General features: G+C 40.1%; 1 protein-coding gene across 1 annotated transcript in view; it reads right to left on the reverse strand.

The window, feature by feature from the left end:
* Window positions 1-24,254, reverse strand: part of Nadk2 (NAD kinase 2, mitochondrial) — a 100,460-nt gene that overhangs the window by 13,380 nt on the left and 62,826 nt on the right. The window lies entirely within an intron of this gene.

The raw sequence follows: 24,254 nt of genomic DNA on the forward strand, positions 1-24,254 counted from the left end.
ATATCAGCAGTTAGTATTTTATCCTAGAGCAGTAACAGTACAGGCAAACCACACATCTGCCACTCAACCAAGAGCATAAAATAAAGAGTTTGTCCAAATATTTGTTCTTTGGTTTGAAAGTCCATGACCATGTGACATAACATTGTGACGATCATTAGGTGACTAACAGTTTTAAATGGCATTTCTTCTCACTTTGGGTTCAATGTAATTGTAATCAAAAGGTCATGACAGGAATATTTATGCACGTAACATATTGATTTCATTCATATTTTCAAAAAAAATGGCAAGCCAGATTGATCACACAGTTGACAAAATAAGTGCCAGCAGTTAATCTTGCCGTGCCTTATCATAATTCGATAAGAATATAAAAGGCAACGTTTTTACAGCAGTTTTTTGTTCTCTGGAAAGCCTTGCATGTCACATTCCCTCCCCACCAGCAATAGGACTAACTTATGCGTTGTTGGTTGGTTATTGTGGCCTCAACGATAAGGAAATGGGCAGAATCAGCGTGTTCCTTTTGATGGAAAAAAAATTATATTCTGATGAACTGGAAGAATAGCAAATTTCTTCTAATTTGTGCTTCCATTTGAGATCCATTTTGGGCTGCTGAATGTAATTGATGAGACGATTACAGTATATACAAATACTTCAATGGTTTTCACTTCGTGGAATCATAGTACATCTAGCTTTAGTTGAGGTTAAGATTCAATTATTGTAAGTCTTGCTGCGTTTGCTACCAAGTGCCTATGATCTACTGTACTACCTCTCTTTTACACTTTTCAAGGAACCAAAGAAATACTGGTGTAGGGGGAGAAACTGTAAATTGTGGGAAACAACTTTTATGTATATATACGCTCTGGAAAAGAACGTAAACTTTACACAAGTGCATATTATTAACTTATAGAGTATTTTAATCTTGAATGAAATGGCGTATGGCTTTTAGTGCCGGGATTGTCCGAGGATATGTTCGGCTCGTCAGGTGCAGGTCTTTTGATTTGACGCCCATAGGCAATCTGTGCGTCGTGATGAAGATGAAATGATGATGAAGGCAAAACATACACCCAGCCAGGAATCAAACCCGGGATCCCTGCGACCAAAGGCCAGAATGCTAACCATTTAGCCATGGAGCCGGACAATCCTATTACAGTACTTGCCTCAAATAAAGGTCCAGTGTAAATTACCTGGTAGTTAAAATATTGTGTAATACAATATATTATTTTAATCTGGTTATCTTTCTTAGAATGGCTACAGAATTATCTAACACAAAATAAATTTCCTTCCTCTGGCATAATATACGCCTTTTGGGCTTATGCCGTGTTCATAAAATAAGGTGAAATCCTTTATGTTTCGCAGAGAACTTTGCTCCGTGTCTTCAGAAGAAAATCTCAACTGTTCATGAGGAACACTTCTCCAAGAAGTCTTCTGGACAAAGCATAAGCCCAAAAAACTGATTTCATGTCTATAATTACAGGCCGTGAAAGCATCAATGGTAACATTTCTTTCTCCGGATGGAACATTTTAATTACTGCTAATGTATCTATTAACAACATTAACACACACTTATTCTAAATGGAAAACTACACAATCACTGCTTCCTTCCGACATAGTCCAGAATAGATCTCTGTTTACACTTCTTATTTCTAATGTTCTCTATTTGTTTTTCAAGTTCATAAAGGTTAAGAAAATTATTCCCCCCCCCCCCCCTCTCTCAAGATGACAGATATCTACGTAAAGTGTCCACTGCTGCATTTGTCTCAGCACTGGTAGGCATCACTTCACTGTGCTCATCATCTTCCTCATAGTAACTGGTGGGAGACTCAGCTACTGTTTATCCCGCAATCAGCTCTTCCACATTTCTTTCCTTTGTAGTTATCATCCATAGAATCATCCACTCGAAGAAATTTCTCAGTAGTGCAGTTTGACTGCAACATTCTCCATACATCAGGAAGCAGGCATTCGCCTTCTTCTTGTTCTTCTTCTTCTTCTTCTTCCACTGGTAGCCATGAGTCGTGATGATTCTCAGAGAATCCTGCTTTCAAGAAACAATTTGAAATCATAGTCTGCTTCATTCATAGCTTTCCAAAACTTCGCAATAAAGTGAAGTGCATCCAAGATTGAAACTTTAAATGCTGATGGATCCTTTCCAACATCCATAAGGAATAAAATATGCTGCACCAGGGCCTTCCTGTAAAATTACTTAAAGAAGTGTAAAGACAAAGACACCTCCGTACAGGCCATGAAGGCCCTTGGAGGAGTGGAAGGTAAAGTCTTCCACCATTGTTAACCATGTCACACGATGGGGTAGTGTGGTTAGCTCTACGCCCGGCCGCCTTTGTCCCCAGGAATTAACCTGGTACTCATTTTTGGTGTAGGCTGAGTGAACCTCAGGGTCATATGCACCTCCAGAAGTGGAAATCTTGTTTCTTAAATTTTACGATTCCCTGACGGGGATTCGAACCCACATCCTTCCGGGCGAACCGAGCACGCCTTTACCGCCATGGCCAGGCATGTATATAACCTAAATCCAAAGGCTGCAGCTTGCTTGTGCAGTTAGCAGGCAGAAATTCTGACTGCATGTTCCTCATATTAACATTCACAGGATGTGCAGGTCAACGAACGATGAAAAGAAGGATCTTCCTATTTTACGCACCCATTTTTGAATCAAGGGCAGCTAACTCCAGTCGAGAAAGATCTGAGGTCATCCAAGCTTTATGGCTGACATGATAGGCAGTTGGTAATAGTCGCACATTCTTGAAGCAAAGAGGCTTTTTAGATTTCTCTATCACAAAGGGGTGAGCTTCCCAGAGTCATCAGTATTGGCTCCCAAAATCACTGACAGCCTAATTTTGCTGTATTTCTCACCATGGTATTTATTCCCTTCGAATGTCACACAGTAAAAAAAAAGGTAGAGTTTCGTCTAGGTTAAAAATGCTCTCTAGTCCGTACTTGTTGGCCAGCACCTGCAATCTTCCATTGATCCAGTCTCCCACAGTTTCATCACTAACTGCGTTTGATTCCCCACAAACAGTTTCATAGATAATGTTATGTTCTTACCTAAATTAGTCGATACAGCCATTGGATGGGCCGAAATTTTCAATGTCAAGAATATTCGCTACTTTATGAGCATTTTCCAAAAACATGACTTTCCGTCCACCAAAGTGGCATCGATCTTCCATGCATATGACATACACTGGTTGCCTGGTTATGGTGTCGGCTTTTTGTCCAAGCAAAACTGTCTGTGCTAATTTCAGATAGACCCACAGCCCAAAAACATATCCATGTTTATATATATATATATATATTTTTTTTAATTGTTGGGTAGACAACACACTTGTCAGAAATTTCATGCGTTTTGCGTAAATATCCTGAGTAGGCAACCCACTCATGAGTTGTAATGCAGTTTGCGTAGCTTCCCCGGATATTTGTTTTTTTTTTTTGCTAGGGGCTTTACGTCGCACCGACACAGATAGGTCTTATGGCGACGATGGGATAGGAAAGGCCTAGGAGTTAGAAAGAAGCGGCCGTGGCCTTAATTAAGGTACAGCCCCAGCATTTGCCTGGTGTGAAAATGGGAAACCACGGAAAACCATCTTCAGGGCTGCCGATAGTGGGATTCGAACCTACCATCTCCCGGATGCAAGCTCACAGCCGCGCGCCCTGATATTTGTGATTGGCTAGTTTCGCCCATGTGTTGTTGTAAAGTGTGTGCTGTCCAGTGTCGTCATTTTGCCGCGATTACTTGAAACATTATAGGTTAGTTGCGACACCAGTTTACTTTGATTTTTTTCCTGTCCTGGACAGCCCGATGTGGCGTAAATGGCAGGAAGCTTAAAATGTTGCAAATGTAAATTTGAGGATTTTAATACATTGTGAGCATACAGAATCTGAGGGGCAAGAAAAAATGTTGTAAACAACGGGAAAATGTGAAACGCAGGAACGTAAAAGCAGGGTAATACTGTATGTTACTCGGCTAGTCATTATTCCTATTCCTGTTGAGAATTCTGCATTTTGTTCAAAGATGTATAGATATTTTTTCATCCTGCTAATACCAGCAAATATTATTCAGTGGTTTGGTTTTCATATTTAAGTGAAAGGAGATTAGAACTTGACCTCATGATTAGCATCAAACTCGGAATCTCAAGCAGCGCTCTTCTAAAGTCAGTCAGCAGAGAGCCTGGTCTTGCCCTCTAAAGCAGTCTTGATGTATTGAGAGTGCTGGGTAACAGTAACCTAAGTGGTGGGCTTGATCCCGCTCAAGTTTGATGGTATTTGAAGAGGCTTGTATGCGCCAACCTTATACTTTTGTGGCACAGAACTTCAAACTCTTTGGTACCTTTGGAAATCCTCACGTACTTAGTGGGATGTAAAAACAACATATTACACGTAGTCTCAGACACCTTAGATCCAGAATGGCATTCTCTCTGCCAGCTAAACCTGGTCTAGCTATCAGCGTCACTCTCCAAATTTCTCCCCAAGTCTGTCTGCATTCAGTCTGGCCTTATGTACAGAAGCATTCTCAGACCTCCTTTACTTGGACTGGTGCTCTCTGAAAACCAAACCTGACCTTGTGCTGAGAAGTAGTCTCAGGCGTGATGCATAATCTCAAAGCTTTGAACGATAATTTCCCATGACTAGTCTTAGTAAAAAGATACCAACTCTCATAAGTGCCAAAATCTGACTTTAAACTGACTTTCAACTTTAAACCTGACTGACTTTAAACAAATTCCAGTTGACAATATGTTATGCGACTTAATCAGCAAAATCATAGACTGTGAAGGAAATAATGTTCGAAAGAAACAATGCATAATATCACTCAAAGAAAAAGAGTCCAGGTGTTGGGATTTTCACTCTCATACATGTGCGAAAATTTAGGCAGGTAACTGGAAGTTTGAAAATAATTGCAGGCTAGATAAAGCGCATTAGAAATGACTCTCTGCTGCAAACAGTGCACAGTTTGGGTGGTAGCAGTGTCTGCTAAGGGCCAGATGCGAGTGGACAGCTTGAGAGATTGCGCAACACAGTGAATTGAGGGAATAAATGTACAATGGTAGTGTAATAACGTCTTGCACACAGACTGTCGACAATGTCAACAACAAAGAAACGTGAAAAGGAGTGAATTGTAAGCCTAATGATTGCTGCATACCAGGTTCACAGCAGATGTTGAAAAAGTTAACTACGAAGTTCTATGCACAGAGCAACAAGTTTACACGTATTATAACCAATGTTACAATATTGCATGTTGAACTACATGGTAGCAGGGAAGCGAGTACTTAACTTTTTCTCAAATCTCTTAAAAGCAACAACAACTGTAATAATCTCCTTATTTTTTTTACAGTAATTTAAAATAGTAAAAAGTGTATTTCTTCTACAAGATAATATAATATTATAGTATTGAAAAGGAGGATGGACTCTTCTCAATTTGATCTAAATGTTTCAATATGCATGGAGTTCATGAAATTTGTTTTGGGTACTCTTAGTTCTTGAATTACTCTGGAAGTATGCTGGTAAACTGAAGATTTGGTAGCACTTAAAAAAAAAAAAAAGCCAGGACATGACAAATTGGGACTGCACAGTGGCCAGAGACCTTGTGAAATTACCCGCTCCGAATATATAATTAAAAAATTGCATGGAGCGACTAAGTATGATCTGTTGGAAGAATGAGCCCATAATTTCCGTTTCATTTTGTTCCACAATGAACGGTTGTAAGATTACATTTCAGTAAACTTCTTAATCTACCACGCTGTTAAAACATATCAGCCCACTAATTCATGAATGTGAGATTGCCGATCTCTTAAGAATGAAATTGTGTTTCACAAATTCCATGCAGATTTTCAGGTGTTCACAGTCGAGTATTTCGACTATTTATGTAGCCAGTTAACCCTAGAATAGTAGACTACGTAAAAATGACGTGTCTGTCATGAGCAGGCGCATCCCTCCTTTCTCCCACTCAACGTTATCGCTTGTCCGGCCGGAAGTGCATCCGCTAATCAGTTGTGAAACAGAAGTGGCCACGAATGGCACCTGTGCTCCTGCCAGTTTGTCTATAGCTTTTGCCCATTGAAACACTACACATAAGTATGACGTACTCTACCAATGCACGTAAATTTCTGCATGTCTGTTTGACCCAAGGCCCCACACCGCTGGCTGCGCAGAAGCGTGTGACTGGGGAAGATATGTCCATGCGCGTACCGCCATGTTGCGGGCACTCCACAGCTCGCTGTGGAGACCATAGTATGGAATTCATGCATAAACTTACATTTCGCACATATGAAAACACCTGCCCTAGTAAATTAATGACAGCCTACACAGACTATCATGTACATACGCAATAAATATACATAATATCAAGACTGCGGTAAAATTAAAAAATACTTATGTATAAAAACTGAACACATTTTGCATTGTACTGAACAATCTAGACAAATCCTTTGGATAGCGTATAAGTGGCCCACATAAAAGAAAATTTAAAAATAAGAAAACCTTTAGCAGACTAAATATGAAGACTGAAAAATACACCACAAAAAAAAATATGCATAACTCCTATTTGAAATTCAGTCCCCGAAAACAGAAAAAAAGCAGTATATAGGCCTAGCGGTACTTAAACATAATCATGTCGCTCATTTTAATATAAGGGTCATGTTTGTAACTGATATGTTTGAACATTCGGAACAGATACATGTAATTGAAACCTAGGCTCTACACTTTAGCTTTATTGAGAATACGAAGGCATGTTCAAATGACAGCGGTCTACAACTTAAGTACGATTACATATCGCGAGAGAAAAATTGCCCGTCTCTCAGCAGACTGGAGAACACATTAGTTAAATATTTACAAACTCCTGTACCGATAACAATAATTTTCAGTATCAACAAAAAGAAACCTGTGAAATAAAATATTTCTATGAACGGTAGGCCTACATAGATTATAATTCCTCTCTGATAAGTCATTACAGCAAATTTTACTCAAGTCTCTGCACACTTTGTTTAAAAAGCACATAACTGCGAAAATCTTTATAAAATATTAGATACATTTATCATTTTCTGAATATGAAATCCCGGCTCCGCGGTGTAGGGGTAGCGTGCCTACCACTTACCTGGAGGACCCGGGTTCAGTCTCCACCCAGGTTAGAGAATTTTACCTGGATCTTAGGGCTAGTTCGAGGTCCACTCAGCCTACGTGATTGCAATTGTGGAGCTATCTGCGGGTGAGATAGCGTCCCCGGTCTAGAAAGCCAAGAATAAGTCCGAGATGATTCGTCGTGCTGACCACATGACACCTCGTAATGTGCAGGCCTTCAGGCTGAGCAGCTCTCGCTTGGTAGGCCATGGCCTTTAGGTTTGGTTTGGTTTATATATGATATAACGCAATGGTATGAGTAGAACTTAAATGATCATTTCTGTGTGATTTGGATTTAGGAGAACTTAAGATATGTTACGACACCAATAAATCATTTTTCAGATAACTGATGATAATTTGAAGCAATACCTTACCCTAATATTAAAAGGGTTTTATCAAGCTTTATCAGTCATATCTTACGGATTCTAGGCCCAAGTTTATCAAATTTGTAAAACCGGTACACCGTGTGTACGAAAAATATGTGTGCTTTTTCAGAAAAGCTGTTTAGTTCTAAAAGGTTATCCCCGATGAATTGGAAAGAGGCGAAGAGGGAAAAGAAGAAGCCTAAAAATTCTAAATTTAATGTCCATACGTTGTCTGAATCAACCACCTTGTAACCTGTTTAGTTTTCTAATATGGTCATTGAAAGTCATTTTATAACAGTTCAATTTTTACTCACATGTGAAAAGAAATACCAGATCCCTTCTGATAGCGATCTGTTCAAATAAAGGTTGCACACGAATTCACCCTGGTGAATACGGTACCTTTCCATTCCACGCGTAAGGCCTAACTTACTTCCATTTAATATTCCCGAAAAATTTAACTAGCGTGTCGTACAAGTTCTCACATTCCTTGACAATATTAGACAATATAGTATCACTCCGTCACATATAATACTACAACAGATCCACTAACAGACACGATTCAAAACGAAAACATGCAAGGGACAGTAAACATTACCACGTGCTAACCATGCATTCGAAGCTGAAGCGCCCGCAACATGGCGATGCGCGAATGTGTTCAATATTCCGCATAGCATCAGCGCGCTCTGTGAGTCTAGATAAGTAATATTAAAGTCTTTGGTTTGACCTATGTCTACCAATAATGGATCTTCTCTTCGCCTACACTACGTATATGATATATATATATAATTAACACATATATAACAGTACACACACATTTATGTACAATAAGTATTTAATTAATAATAACTATTTCTAATTGCAGAATGGCGAAGTATCTGGATAATAGCAAGACGATAGCTGCGCTTTTAGGAGAGCTGTCAGATGAGTTGGAAGGTGAAGAAGACAATGTGGAGGTGTGCTCTGATTCTGAGGAATATAATTCTGACATTGATGAAGACTATGTGCCAATTGAAGATGATATCATATATGAAGAATTGAGTGAAGTAATACGTGACGTAGACGTGGAAGAACATAGCAACTCCGGAAAGAAGGATCCGGTCTCAAGTGGAGGTAAAAGGAAGAAAATATTACAGAATAGAGGAAAGAGCAGCAAGAAATGGCAAAAGGAGACCTCAAGAATATCTACTCAACGTGGAGCTCCCAGTGGAAGTGCTTCTAATCCTCTAGTTCGGAGTGATAAACTCTGAATGACTGGACGAAATGGATTTCAGTGGAAAACAAAGAAAAGGAAAAATGAAGGGAAAACTCCACAAAGGAATGTTGTACATATTCGTGAACGGGTAAACCTGAATGTTTCGAGCTATTCTGAACCTAGTGCTTGCTTCCGTTCCTTCTTTACTAGGGATATACTCGAAACAATTCTCAAATATACAAATGAGGAAATGGACTGCCAAAGAAGCAACTATAATGAAAAACAAAGGAAGGACCATACTATAAATAGCATAACTATAGACGAACTTTTCGTTTATCTTTGTTTGGTTATACTAGCTGCAGCTCTAAAGAATAATCATCTGGCGGCATCTAAATTGTTTGATGCTACTTTATGTGGTGAGCGTTATCGGGCTACTATGTCAGAAAGAAGATTCAACTTCATCACAAATTGCCTGAGATTTGACGACAAAAGTACTCGTGAGGAGGGGAGAAATGCGAATAGACTTGCTCCTATTTCTGACATTTGGGAAATGTTATTGAAGAATTGCCGAGGAAATTACACTCCAGGTTCTTACATGACAATTGATGAGAGGTTGGTTGGGTTTCGTGGAAAATGCATATTTCGTGTGTACATGCCCGCAAAGCCTGACAAATATGGTCTAAAAATAATCATGATGTGTGATGCAGGAACATATTACATGCAGGATGCCATCCCTTACCTTGGAAAAGGTACCACACCTGCAAACGTGCCGGCAGGTCAGTATTTTGTAGAAAAACTCTCTGATAACATACAAGGAACTAACCGGAATATTACAATGGACAGATAGTTCACAAGTGTACCCCAAATTGAATCCCTGTTGGCACAAGGTATTACAGCTCTTTGAACTATTTGAAAGGACAGACCAGAACTACCATCCGAGTTCAAGGACCCCAAGTTTATGCAAAGGAAAGTTGGATCCAGTTTGTTCATTTTTCACGAAAATGTGACAGCAGTGTCCTACATGCCGAAGAAAAACAAACTTGTGACAGTCATCTCAACAATGCACGATGATGCATCAATCAGTGTGAATGACAACACGCCAGAAATGATCCCTTGTTATAACCAAATGAAATGTTGAGTTGATGTATTTGACCAGGTGTGTTCAAACATGGACTGTGGATGAAAAACTAATGGTGGCCTCTGTGCTTTTTCTTTAATATGATAAATATAGCTTGCATAAATTCATTCATTATATATTCTCACAATTTGTGCAGGCTCCATCGTGGAGAAAAAAAGGCACTTTCAAGGTTGGACTATATGATAGAACTCCACAAGCAACTACCAGCTCAATGGCAATCATAAAGGCTATCCATCCCCACCATGCAAACGAAGGTGAAGACGTTCATAAAGAACTCGCTCGGACAAGATGATGGGCCAAATCCAACGTCAGCTTCAGATTACAAGGGACAGAGGAAGTACTGTGCTTCCTGCCCGTCGAGCATCAAAAGAATGACGACTACATACTGCTCCTGCAAAAGGCCCATATGCGGCGAACATCAAAAGAAGAAATGTCCTGAATGTTCCACTTGATGACAACCTAAGTATCTGATACTCTTCAGGCCGTGCCCTATCGTTTGGCATATTGTACGTCTTAAGTGTGTTCATGCTACCCCATTGTTGAGACAAAACCAGAACTTTGTAATTCACTTCTTATGTGTTATTCGTTTTCAACAGAACATTTAACAGTTTCTGTAGGTTTTGTGCACCGTTCTGTAAAACTAGCTTCTTTTTGTATTGTGACAAGTGAAATTATTTGTTTTTGTAAATATAGATAAATTACACATGGATTTACTTGCTCATTTACCAAAAATTTCTTTGATACGTCATTTTTACGTATGTCTACTAATAACAGGTGGGTGATTATGTCTACCATTCTAGGGTTAAATGAAATCAAGCTTCATTGGTAAAAATTGTTCTGTCTAACACTTCTTTTCCATGATGATTAACAAACCGCTGAAACCACTCACAATAAAACATATTCTTCTCTGCGGGTTCCAACTTCAACTCCTGAACAACAGAAATTTTATACACATAAAGATTTTGCTTCTTTCCTGCTGCTCTATGCGCTGTACGAATTTCTGCATGGATTTAGATGGACTTTTAAGAAACCTGTCGGAAATATCCAAAAGTTTCTCTTCTGTTAAAACTGGTGGTCTACCACTCTCTGGAGCACCATTTGCAAAATATTTTTACTGTGCCCATGCGTTTTTTCACCTTCCTGGTAAACCAACTCCATTAAAAAGATTTGCTCCTCTGTAGTAAGCATCTTAAGTCTCGCAAGCTGCTGAACACCTGCCCTGATCTTTACTTTGACAGCACTGCATCCTGTTCGGATCAGCTGGAGCATTATTAACATATGCAGCAATACCGCCACCCAAACTCACTACAGAGACTCATTTCTAGTGTACTGTATTTGAGGATAGGACAATATGTAAATACCCTGTAGGTGTATTGGAAGTCCCTCACTCAATTCTGATCATATCCGTTACGGATTTTTAAATATTAGTAATGGGAGAAATTTTGGCTCATGGCTGGTTAAGTATTTGGATAAGAAGATGACTGATATTATCACTTCAGCCTAAAGAGGCAAGGCAGAGTCAAAAGAGGCAACCAAGAAATGAAAGCAGAAAACAGAAATAGAGAAGAAAACAAGCAACAATTATAGTAAATGCCAGAAAACAACTTACACTGTGAAATAATGGACTACACTCCATAGTACCATTCAAATATTAACAACTCGAATAGATCAGTTAGCACCAACCATATTCTGCAAGTATCCCACAGAATGACAGCTTTGAAGCTGTTCTTTCCTACTACCCAATGAACAACCACGACTTTAAACGAATGACTATGAACGTGGCATTAACCCACTAACGCCGTGCGTGATCATATGATCACGCATCGCAATGCCTTATATAATAGTGTATATTTTCAAATCCTTCGGGTTTAATCTACTAATTATTGTTTTATTGTCTTTGACGTACATCTGGCAACTCAGCCTGATCGATATATTATGTTATAGTTCTCAATTGGCGGCATTATTGCATTGTGAGTTGGAGTGTGCCTCTGTGAGGATCAACAATGGATGCGTGCTTCAAGTAAGTAATTGTTTTCTAGTCCTGTTCACACATATTAGCCCATGAAACCTGCACCGATATATTTTATATAAATCGTATTGAATGCTGGATAATTTCCAAGAGGAAAAATGTTCTTACTACTATATTATATGCCAAGAATTTTTAGCGTGATCGTACGAACACGCTAGGCTCTAGCGGTGGCTTTCGATTTCATAAAATATCACACATGTAATGAGCTAAGATTTTACGAGAATATTATCAGGGGTCTCTGTTTTAACATTTTAAAAGTTATTTCTCCTACTCCCACTGCTATTATATGTTGTTTTACGGCATATCTGTGCCCTTACCTTCGCTTCTACATCTCAATAACGGTGCTCGAAAACATACCTACGGTAGTTGCGAATGTATCAGACATTTCTATTAGTCCATAATATAGGTAAAAGTACGTTTAGACTGTAAATAGCCTGCTTTCTTTACACATGTCCTGATCTTTTGCAGGGACATAACTCTAAAGGAAGTCCTCAATATTTTGGAGGCTGATGACAGTGAAGAGGAAACGGCGAAGGGAATATTCATCGAACCGCCTGAAGTGAACGTACTATCTGATGAAGATTCAGGTGATGAAGATGGTGGTGGTTTAGTTGACAATCTCACTGGCCGTCAACTATCCAGCAAGGCGGAAATTGTGTATACAAATAATGTACATTTGGGAGGATGTGCAACAGATGATACTGAACAAGCGGACACTTCTGCCAAGAAGAAGAAAACAAACATTTACTCGTGGAATAAGTGTAACGTACTAAATCAAGAGAGTGTTTTACCAGAACCCGACTACACGTTGTTGTTTCATGTTAAATCACCTGTGCAGTGTTTTGAAACTTTCCTTGATGGTATCGTCTCGATACCTTATCAATTTTGATTTTTATCAAGGAAAGAATCAAAAAGGAAACTGAATACAAAACGGCCTACGGTAAATGTGCAGCTCCCATGATGCTAATGTTAGATGAACTGCCAGAGGACATCAAAGTACTGCCATGATGGTGAACTGCTGTTGCAAGAATAAAAAAAAGTACGCACTTTTTAAAAATTCCCCTGATCCTAATTTCTCGCCAGAGGAAATGAAAGTATTTATTGCTATTCTGTTGCTGTCTGGTTACAACCCTGTTCCCAGTAAACGTTCGTACTGGGAAGCAAGTGAGGACTTGCGCAATGAACTAGTTGTCAATGCTATGCGCAGAGACAGGTTCTTAGATATGTGTAAATTTATTCATTGTGCAGATAGCACCCAGCCAGTTCCCAATGACAAGATGTGGAAATTACGCCCCCTTATGGATCTTCTGAAAAAGCGATTCTTTCCATGTTCAGGCCTGAGCACAACCTCGATTTCGACGAGTGCATGGTAAAATACTTTGGCAGGCATGGCTGCAAGCAATTCATAAGGTGGAAACCGATACGTTTCGGTTACAAAGTCTGGTGTTTGAATACATCCTCTAGATACCTTATCAATTTTGATTTTTATCAAGGAAAGAATCCAAAAGGAAACTGAATACGAAACGGCCTACGGTAAATGTGCAGCTCCCATGATGCTGATGTTAGATGAACTGCCAGAGGACATCAAAGTACTGCCGTTCCGCCTTTACTTTGATAACCTGTTCACAAACATGACACTTCTTCAAGAGCTGAAGCGCCGTGGCTACGGAGGGAATGGGACTATCAGAGGGAATCGTGTTCCCAAAGAATGTCCTCTTCCCACAGTAATGGAAATGAAGAAGAAGCCCCGTGGAACATTTGAGATTGCCATGCGTGTGGAAGATGGGATTGGAATTGCAAGATGGGTTGACAATTCCGTCGTAACCATTACACCCACGTGCTACGGCGCAGATCCTGCATCTTCCGTTTCACGTTACTCTCAAACAGAGAAGAAGAGTATGTGTGAGACGTCCCGCTGTTTTTGGGGCATACAATAAGCACATGGGAGGAACGGACAAAATGGATGAGAACGTCTCCTACTACCGCATAGGCATACGGGGGAAGAAGTGGTGGTGGTCCCTATTTACATGGATGCTCGATGTTACAGCACATAATGCCTGGCAGTTTATGAGAAGATCAGGGGCTGACATCCCTCAGCTTGACTTTCGCCGCCACATCGTACAGACACATCTCAAGGCGTACAGGAATCCACCATCTGGGGCAGGACGTCCTATTGGAACGGTTCATCAAGGTCGCACCCCCAATGATATTCGCTTAGATGGCAGAAATCGTCTAGTAGCATCTGGTAATCGTCGCAGATGTGTGGAATTAACTGTTTCAGCACTGTACGTACCCAGTGCTTGAAATGCAACGTTGGACTCTGCATTCCTTGCTTTGTTCCTTACCATACAGTTGAATAACGCTAAGAAAAGACAACCAAATCGGTAAACGGTGATAGAGTGATGAACAAATGCTTTTTCTTATGACTCTCACGTTTTTCATTTCATGGTTTGTTATACCCATATATTTTACACAAGTGTTTTTGTACATTATATGTTGAATTTGTAGAATGTGCTTGTCGCCTATGAAAATAATAATACATTTACAAAGATATTAATGATAAAATGAAATACTCCCACTCCGATTTAAAATACAGTACTAGCTAAAGAGACATTTCAGATATAGTTTACAGATTTTACAGAAAATCAATAGCATATGAGATGACATCATATAATTCTAATACCAATATAAATGGTCCGTTATTGGATATTACAAATTTTCCAGCTAACTCATTCCTGGTTGCCAGCGTTTCGCCCCCGTGTGCTAGGCTGGGCTCATCAGTTGGTACCTAGCACACCTACCAAGATGCTGGATAGTGCATACCGTGGAGGCCACTGCGCAGGCTAATTGTAGCTACCGGCAATGGCAATGCACTATGAGAGACATTGTCTCATTATCAAAAATTGGTGCCTGCTTGGCCTTCAGATGATGTAGATGTTGATTCCCTAGGGAATCAGAAATAATTGTTCCGAAACGCTGGCAACCAGGAATGAGTTAGCTGGAAAATTTGTAATGTCCAATAACGGACCATTTATATTGGTATTATAAATTTACTCATTCGGAACAATTATTTCTGATTCCCTATGGGAATCAACATCTACATCATCATATAATTCTCTCGGTCTTGCTCTAAAACCTCAGCCCATTAAGTAATTTTTAAATTGTTAACATACCAAAACCTGCTCCTCGATGAACAGACTACAAATGATAACTTTGGTAGAAATGCATTCGACAGTTTCTCCGCGATTGTGGGACAGATAGATACAAAAGCTAAAAACCAATGATATGGTCTTGGGATGACGTAAAATGGATAGTTATTTCAAAAAAATTGCAAGATAAATTTAAAGAGAGCAGAATCCCTGCAACTTTATTTAGGGGATAAACACAGTTTTACCTCTTCCAGTAACTGTTAAAATAGGATAAATTTTGTTGTTTGTGTCATCCGTCCATAGACTGGTTTGATGCAGCCCTCCATGCCACCCTATGCTGTGCGAACCTTTTCATTTCTATGAAGTGCTGCATCCTATGTCTGCTCTAATCTACTTGTCATATACATACCTTGGTCTACCCTTACTGTTCTTACTGCCTATACTTCCTTTAAAAACTAACTGCACAATTCCTGTGTGTATTACAATGTGTCCTATCATTCCATCTCTTCTTTTGGTCAAATTTAACCAAATTGACCTCCTCTCACCAATTCGATTCAGTATCTCTTCAATCGTGATTCAATCTATCCATCACACCTTCAGCATTCTTCTGTAACACCACATTTCAAAAGCTTCTATTATTTCTGAGCTAGTTATCATCCATGTCTCACTTCCATAAAACGCCATGCTCCATAGAAAAGTCTTCAGAAACATTTTTATAATTCCGATATTGGTGCTCAAAGTGAGCCAACTTTTGTTCTTAAGAAAGGCCTTCTTTGCTTGTGCTAGTCTGCATTTTATATCCTCCTTACTTCTTCCATCATTAGTTAATTTACTACCCAAGTTTTTTTTTTGCTAGTTGCTTTACGTCGCACTGACACAGATAGGTCTTATGGCGATGAAGGGACAGGGAAGGGCTAGGAGTGGGAAGGAAGCGGCCGTGGCCTTAATTAAGGTACAGCCCCAGCATTTGCCTGGTGTGAAAATGGGAAACCACAGAAAACCATTTTCAGGGCTGCCGACAGTGGGGTTCGAACCTACTATCTCCCGAATACTGGATACTGGCCCCACTTAAGCGACTGCAGCTATCGAGCTCGGTACCACTATATAAGTAACAATATTCATCTACTTTTAAACATTCCCTAATCTAATATTTCCTGCATCAACTGACTTCGTTCGTTTGTTTTGGACTTATTTCCATCTTGTACTCCTTATCCAAGACTGTGTCCATACCATTTAGCAATTCCTCCAGATCTTCTGCAGTCTCAGATAAAACAACAATATCACCAGCAAACCACAGGGTTTTGATTTACTCTACTTGGATTGCGATTCCCTTCTCAAATTCCTCTTTGATTTCTTTTACTGCCTGTTCTATATAAACAATGAAAAGAAGGGGGGACAAACTGCAACCTTGACTCACTCCTTTCTGGATTGCTGTTTCTTTTTCAAAGCCATCAATTCTTATCACAACAGACCGATTTTTATACAGATTATAGATAATTCTTCGTTCTCGGTATCTGATCCCAATCACCTTCAGAATCTCAAACAGTTTGATCCAATAAACATTATCAAATGCCTTTTCAAGATCTATGAACATCATGAATGTGGGCTTGTCCTCCTTAATTCGATCCTTTAAGATCAGAAGTAAATTCAGGATTGCTTCATGTGCTCCTACATTTCTTCTGAAGCCAAATTGGTCTTCTCCCAACTCAGTTTCAACTTGTCTTTCCATTCTTCTGTAAATAATAAGTGTTAAAATTTTGCACGCATGAGATACTAAACTAATGATGCGATAGTTTTCACACTTGTCAGCACTAGCTCTCTTGGGAATAGGTTTGACATCCTGACGAAAATCGGATGGCACTTCTCCTCTCTTGTACATCTTACATACTAAATGTCATGCTGGTATCTTAAGTTATGAATTTCATTACGATACGTATTGACAATTGATCACTATCAAAGTGTAGAGAAGGGTCCACCTATTCAATACCAATTATTATAATGGTATTGAATAGGTGCACCATTCTCTACCCTTTGATAATGCTGGTATCTCCTAAGGTAGTCAGTAAGTTAGAGGGAATGTCATCAATTCCAGGTGTCTTGTTCCTATTTAGGACTCACCAAGCTCTGTCAAATTCTGACCTCAAAATTGGGTCTCCCATTTCATCTGCACCAACACCCTCTTCTTGTTCCAGAACCATATTATCTACGTCTACCTTGATACAACTGTGGGATATGTTCCTGCCATCTTTCTGCCTTGTCTACTTTCTCCAGAAGTGATTTTCCATCTGAGCTCTTAATATTCATACACCTAGTTTTCCTTTCTCCAAAGGTTTCCTTGATTTTCCTGTATGCAATATCTACCTTTCCTAGGACCATACAACCTTCAACATGTTTGCACTTCTCCTTCAGTCATTCTACCTTAGCTGTCCTGCACTTTCTATCCATTCCATTCTTTAATCACCTGTATTCCTTTCTGACCTCTTCATTTTTTGCATTCTTGTAATTTTGTTACTCATTAATCAGATCTAGTATCTCCTGAGTTATCCACTGATACTTAGTTGATCTTACCTTTCATCCTAACATTTCTTCAGCAGCCCTGAACTCCTCATTCTTCATGACTGCCCATTGTTCTCCTATTGTGTTTCCTTCAGCCTTTTCATTTAGTGCTTGTGCACCATGTTTCATGAAATAGTCTCTCACACTCTTTTCTTTCAACTTGTCTAGATTCCATCTCCTTGCATTCCTTCCTTCCTTCCATCAATTTCTTCAACTTCAGATGAGATTTCATGACCAACAAGTTGTGATCAGAATCCATATCTGCTCCTGGAAAAGTTTTGTAATACAACACTTGGTTTCTGAAGTTCTGCCTAATCATAATGAAGTCTGTTTGATACCTTCCACGTCTTCAGGTCTCGTCCATGTATACAGCCGTTGTTTGTGGTGTTTGAACCAAGTATTAGCAAGGACTAAATTATCATCGGTGCAGAATTCAACTAGCCGACTTCCTCTTTTATTTCCTTGTCCCAATTGGAATTCTCCGTGTAGTACCTTTTTTTCTTGGCCTACCACTGCATTCCAATCTCCCATCACAATTAGATCCTCGTTACCTTTTACACATTGTATTAAATCTCTCTCTTCGTATATTCTTTTGATTTCTTCATCATCTGCTGAACTAGTGGGCAAATAGACTTGCACTATTGTGGTGGGCATAGGTTTGGTGTCCATCTTAACAATATAACCCTTTCACTATGCTGGTCATAGTAGCTTACCTGTTGCTCTATTTTCTTATTCGTTATTTTTTTTTTTTTGCTAGGGGCTTTACGTCGCACCGACACAGATAGGTCTTATGGCAATGATGGGATCGGAAAGGCCTAGGAGTTGGAAAGAAGCGGCCATGGCCTCAATTAAGGTACAGCCCCAGCATTTGCCTGGTGTGAAAATGGGAAACCATGTATACAGCTGTTGTTTGTGGTGTTTGAACCAAGTATTAGCAAGGACTAAATTATCATCGGTGCAGAATTCAACTAGCCAACTTCCTCTTCATTGATGAACAGACTTCCCACTTTATCGATGTGGGATTCGAACCCACTATCTCCCGGATGCAAGCTCACAGCCGCACGCCTCTAACTGCATGACAAACTCATCCGGTTTATTCATTATTAACCTGCGAGTGGTCGCTATATGAGATTTTCTCTCACATTATTTTTTATTGTACCACTTCACAGTGATAAAAGGGAGGTGACTGTTCACTCTTCTAGCTGAGTTTATAACTGTTGTGAGTAGAGCGATTCACATTTGAAGGGTAAGCACCTCCTCCCCTAGTCAGAACAAAGGTTCCTATATGTCCGTGCGCGCTGCGTGAGAGTTTCTCTCATCATGCGACTAATGCCGCTGGTGTTATGTTGAAGAGGAGCGGGAATCTTACTCCTTTTGTACGCGTTAGTATTTGTATTATGAGCACTTTTTGTTTTTAAAAATGTTATTGTGTTCAGACACCTTGCTTTGTACGTAAATATTACTAGATATAATGCATGTGTGAGATTTTATTTTTTTCAACTTCCGGATGGAAGTTATTTTTATATGTACACTGCATATGTTATATTAAGTAGTAATTCGTGTCTTTAATAAACAGCTAATCATTTCATTTTTATCTAAAATATAAGGTAGAACATTTATCTTAATGTGAGAGAAAGTCTCACGCGTGACCACTCACGTTACAATTCAGCTACATCTAACTTTATCGATCTCCCTTTTCAGATTCTCTAACCAACCACAATGATTCAAACTTCTAAAATTCCACACTCCGACTCACAGAATGTCAGTATCCATCATCCTGACGACTACCCCTCTCATGTAGTCCCCACCTGGAGATCTGAATGGGGGACTATTTTACCTACAGAATATTTTACCCAGGAGGAAGCCAACATCAGTACATCATTCATACATAGTGAGCTGCATGTCATCAAGAGTTTCTTACGGCTGTAGTTCCCGTTGCTTTCAGCCGTGTAGCAGTATCAACACACCTAAGTCATGTTGAGTATTATCACAAGGCCATATCACTCAATCATCCAGACTGCTGGCCTTGCAACATCTGAAAGACTGCTACTCCCCTTTTGATGAACCATTCGTTAGTCTGGTCTGAATCTATTAAGGAAACTATTTAAAATGGTTTATGTTGGGTCCACCTTGTCAATACATTTCAAATGATTGAAATTATTTATTTTATCATACGTTTCAGGAAAAATATCCATTCCCTTCATCAGTAATGTCAACTGACATGACAACATCGCACCTGCAGCTCGGCTATCTACTTCATTGGGACATGCAAGCCTCCTCACTGCTGCAAGGTCACATGTCAATTGACATCACTGATGCACACACAGCTCGGCTACCTGCTTCAATGGGACACGCAAGCCTCCTCACTGCGGCAAGGTCACATGTCAATTCACATCACTTGCAGACCAAAAACAGAAAATATCTTGAGGGAAACTAAGGCTCACTTCCAGTAAAGGTTCCTGGCTAGGGTTAGAGGTGAAACCTGGTCAATGATCTCAAAGGCAGAGGAGGAATTTCAATTCCCAATAGCAAAGAGATCTGAAGAAACTGACTAGAGTGGTCCAATGTAGGCCATAAATGTAAAATAAAAATAAAATTATTATATGGTAAATATTTTCTTTATTATTTGACATAGCTGATTTCCTATAACTTTTCTTATGCAACACTTAATGACCTACGATTTTGGGGGAATCCTGCCATCTGCACTACAGACGAGTTGGAGCATCTTGAAACACCTTCGTAACTTAAAACGAAATACTTCACTGGTACATAAATGTCAACTCACTCCTCAGAGTCAGAAAACAGGAAGAATTTGAAAGGCTTGGACAAACACCAAACACTAGAGGATATTCAAAGGAAAGCCAGCAGTAAAAATAATGGCTAACAGGTCCCTACCTTGGGATCACTTCTACATAAAAAAGAAGAAACAATGTCACAGAGTTCAGGTAAAGTAAATTTGTATCCTTGTCCCAATGCGGTGCAGCTCTTTTCAAGCACACTCCCGATTGGAATTGAGCTCCATGAACCATTTTAAGCATACATCAGCCCTACTGCCATTCTTATATTTCTGGTGGTACCAGGAATTGAATCCAGGCTCCTGAGGACAGTGTCAGCGCTAACCATTACGATATGGAGCTGGACAGACTTCATGTCATAATCTGAAAGACTTGTCCCTACTGACGATTAAGTGCAAGAATAAGATGTACATTTTCATCAGCTGCCACGCCCCCATCAATAAAGCCGCTAAGACAAAGCAATACAATATAAAACATATTTGAGTTTTGCAGAACATATTTATAATAGTAACCACAACTTTCAGGGCATTGAAAAAGATATTGAGCTAATCTATAACAGTAATTATGGTTTAGAATCAAATATTCATGAGAACATGAAAAAGGACCACAGAGAAAGGATTCAGATACAATTTTAAATGAAACTACTACAGACAATGTACTATTCACTACCCTGAGGTGATGTAGTGTCACGTGCAACTCACTCGCCAGGAATACACGTGGTGGATGTGGCTCAGTACTCTTGTAACTACTGATGCAACATGTTCGGTCATTCTTGTTAAATAGGTATGTTTTAATTGTAACACTCATTCGGATTTATGTCTGGTCATGTTTGTCCTGCTACAGAATGGAGTAGACTGTACAGCCAGCAACTCCACGTCAAGTGTCAGGCGACAGAAATTAACCTGACCCACTACAAGGGCCAGCGGCTTTGGGCGGTGAGACTTTATAGGAGGGAATACAGCCAACAACTACCCGCTGAGTGTTGGGTGGCAGAAAATAGCCTGACCCCTTACAAGCTTCGGATGGATGAGACCTTGTACGAGGGCAATGGGCCCTCTGTAGAGGTAATGCTATTGAAATACCATTACTCAACGATTTAATCGGTGGAGAAGATGGGCTTTGGCACGGCGAAGAAGCGGAAAAGAAATTGTCAGGTGGACTGGTTATGAAGGTGCCACTCAATTTTTATCAAGTCAGCAGCAGTCCATTGCAGTTTTGGTATTTGACACCACGTGTCTCATATATATGTGCCATGGTGAACAATTCCCGTCAAGACAAAAAATGTAGAGCAAGAAAGGGCAACATTAGAGAAAGTAAATCACAGAATTAGCCGAGAAACCACTGGTTTGAGAAAAAGGTAAGACAAAAGTGGTTTGATGACAACAAAGAGATACTCAACAACTATTTCTCTTGTTTCGGGCAGCACTATGAGCCAAGATGCGTAAAATATAGTGCTGTTGTGAGTAGAACCTGGCCATCTTGTTACTATATCTCTTATCATAAGGTTCAAATCACTCAGGGTGCATATCAAAGAGAAGAAACCTTTCCAGTTTCAAATACCTCCCTATTTTCACATCCGGGATAATATTCTCAAATGAGTGCAGTCCAGGGCACCCAATACACCAAGGAACCCAGCTATTCTGTGAAAGTGTTCCATAACCTCTCTTTGTTCCTGTTCTTTAAGAGAAAGTTTGATGAACTGTGGGAATAAGGTTGATTCTCCATGGGCAGGTAAAACGCCGCTGTTCGCCCGCTACAAACCCGCTTGTGGAACAGAACCATGAGGTATCTGTAGAGTTGTCTATACGGGTGGTTTGCACGCCGCGGGTGGACGCGTCCTTGAGCGGGCAGGCGGGTCTAACGCCAACAGAGGCGTCATTCCCGCTAGCGGTAGAACAGCAAATCATACTCCACGTGGCGGCAGTGAGCAGTTCACCCGCCTCTGTCGCACGATAGGAACTGCCAGAAGTGTAGTATATTCTTTACTAACTGATGTACCCGTGCTTCGCTCCGGAATTCTACATTGTGTACAGAATTCTAGGTTAGGTAGTGTACACGTTGTAAGCAAGATTGTATTAAATTCCATAGCTCCTAACGTTACCCTAGAAACGCGACGGGGAAGTCACCAGACGTCCTTTCTCATATGAAGACTAGGTTAGGGAATATTCATTGTAACGATAGGCCCACTTGCCTACCATCGGTCACAATCAGGTTGGGGAGTTTAGATTATAATGGCAGACAATCTCCACCTGCCTTTTTACATCCTCAGAAAGACTGTTTTAGTCACTTTTCCAACTGAAATGAACATAGGTCATTACAATGATGTCAGTAGGAATGACATGATTAAAAGCAATGTTTTCATATGAAATACTCGATCAAATGAAAAACCACGCATTTTAACGGACAGTACTACACTTCCGATCAAACAATCCAAATTTTCAGAGCTGGAATGACCAACCCGCAGACAGCCGTGATCAGTGAACACTCTTCGTCTTTTTTCGGTGGGGAGGAGGGGTTGAATAGTGGAGAGTCCCACGGCAAAAACTATGCCCTTTTACTAATCTGTTTCCTAGGAATACACAATGAATCGGAAAATCTCAATTCACTACACTGGCAGGAGAAGAAACCATCTGACTTGGAGGCAAATTCTTCCTCAAAGCCACAGGAGAAAGCCCCTTTTCACTGCTAATTTGGAATAAAATAAATATAGATATAATAAAAGTGAAGCGGAAGAAGCTTTTCTTACGAAACGGCTCTTTTCAGGGTTGAATTTTGAATTATTTAGTGAATTGTGGTGCTATAATTTGGAGTAGCCCTAAATTGTAATTCTAGACCAGGTCATACTACTACTACACTGCTCATTCAAAACAGCCTGTCAGAGTTGGGATCCAACAGCTGGAATACTATGATGAACCAGTGTGTTACATACCAGCAGTATCAGGAAATGTGTCCGGCTCCATGCCAAGTTGTTAGCGTGCTGGCCTTTGGTCACAGGGATCCCGGGTTCGATTCCCGGCAGGGTCAGGAATTTAACCATAATTGGTTAATTTTACTGACACGGGGACTGGGTGTATGTGTCGCCTTCATCATCATTTCATCCTCATCATGATGCGCAGGTGGCATACGGCCGTCAAATCAAAAGACCTGCATCTGGCGAGCCGAACTTGTCCTCGGACACTCCCGGCACTAAAAGTCATACGCCATTTCATTTCATTTTGTTTCATCAGGAAATGTATGAACCAGAGGAATGGAATGCTAAAGAAGAAAATTTTCTAACTTCCAAGCTATTTCCCGCCAATATTCAGTCAGGCTGTTATACTCGGTACGCAGCAGTAATCCCATCTATCGGAGTAGAGTGGCAGCATAAGAGACAAAGAACATCACAACAAGCAATGGTCAATATAATGTTATTGTTGATGAATGTTATGCGCTTTTGATATTGTAGACCTTCACATTTAGTTTTCCTCCGACTCTGAAATACCACTCGTCATAGTCGGTACGGTAAAACTGAATAAAACATAAAGGTAAGGGTGTATTTTCCCAAAGGCAGGTCCGAACCTCCACAGAGGTGCGCCTGAGCCGGAGTTTATCTGCGGTAGGGTGGCCAGTTCCTTTCCACTCCTCCATTCCCTTATAATAATAATAATAATAATAATAATAATAATAATAATAATAATAATAATAATAATAATAATAATGGCGTATGGCCTCTGAAGAGGAGTGGTGCAGATCTTTTTCTGGTAGACGGCCTATTAGGCGACCTGCATGTCTGTGAAAATGAGGGTCCTACCTAGGATGATTTCTAATGTTGAATACACCACACACACCCAGCCCCCGAGCTATTGGAATTAAGGTTAAAATCCCCTACCCGGCCGGGAATCGAACCCGTAACCCTCTGGACCGAAGGCCAGTAC

Source organism: Anabrus simplex, chromosome 5, assembly GCF_040414725.1.
Source record: "Anabrus simplex isolate iqAnaSimp1 chromosome 5, ASM4041472v1, whole genome shotgun sequence".
Classification (NCBI taxonomy): domain Eukaryota; kingdom Metazoa; phylum Arthropoda; class Insecta; order Orthoptera; family Tettigoniidae; genus Anabrus; species Anabrus simplex.